At 41.6% G+C, this 903-nt stretch overlaps 1 non-coding gene across 1 annotated transcript; it reads left to right on the top strand.

Annotated features, from left to right (window-relative positions):
* The first annotated feature begins 220 nt into the window (after positions 1-220).
* On the top strand, positions 221-297 carry LOC111538388. The gene has a single exon (XR_002730314.1). It is a non-coding gene; the product is annotated as a small nucleolar RNA SNORD112 (small nucleolar RNA).
* Positions 298-903: the final 606 nt, after the last annotated feature.

Below are 903 nucleotides of genomic sequence, written 5' to 3'. Positions count from 1 at the left end.
CACCTCAGTATCCTGTGAGCTGTACACACCAGAGTTTATTTAACCACCTTGCTGCTGGCATGAAAGCCTCAGGTCCTTTACCCTGGTGGGGGTGAATTGTGGCGGCAGGTGTAAGTAATTGCTGAGATATGGGTTTGGGGAGTGGGCTCACGAGTGTTTATGACATTAGTATAAATGAATATATGAGTGCATAAATTAGCAAAATAAAAGGCGGCCTTTCTGGACCAATGATGAGACAGTGTTTATGAACAAAAGATCATGATTAATCCAGTTCTGCACAAAATACTGAGGTCCATTAGAAGACAATAGGTCTCGGCTGGTTCATTCCTTTTAAGAGCTGTTTAATATTCCATGGTATGTATGCACCATTGTTGATTACACTCTTTTCTGCTGTTGAAAATCTCAGCTGAAAGTGCTCTGGGGGAGGAGAATGTGCAGATAGAAGCTTTGGTCACAGTCCTAGCCGTCAGGGTGGGTCACAGATTCATAGGTGTTCATTAAATTAGCTTTTAAAAAAGAATACATAAAATAAAAATGGTCCTTACGCAGATCAGTGAGGAAGCCTCACAAATTGAGGTTTTAATTAATAGATTCTGCTCAACTGATGCCCGATAAAGGAGATCTAAGCTGTTTGCCTTTTTTTTGTTACCAACGACACTGCAGTGAGCATTCTTGCAGCTAAATCTGTAAACACATCCTTGACTGTTCCTTTTCCCCAGCTTCTTAGAGATGGAGTGGTGGGTTAAATTGTTTGCAAAAGTTTATTTTCACTGAGTGATCTTTCTAACATGGCGTTTTGACCTTGTTACTGTCTTGCTTTAAAGCCTCCATCTGACTTCCTGGAGCTTCCGGGATGGGGTCCAAAAAATAAGGCCTTATCCTGGCATGGAAGACCCTTTAGGG

The sequence above is a fragment of the Piliocolobus tephrosceles genome, chromosome 6, assembly GCF_002776525.5.
Source record: "Piliocolobus tephrosceles isolate RC106 chromosome 6, ASM277652v3, whole genome shotgun sequence".
Classification (NCBI taxonomy): domain Eukaryota; kingdom Metazoa; phylum Chordata; class Mammalia; order Primates; family Cercopithecidae; genus Piliocolobus; species Piliocolobus tephrosceles.
This window is presented reverse-complemented; position numbering and strand designations above follow the sequence as displayed.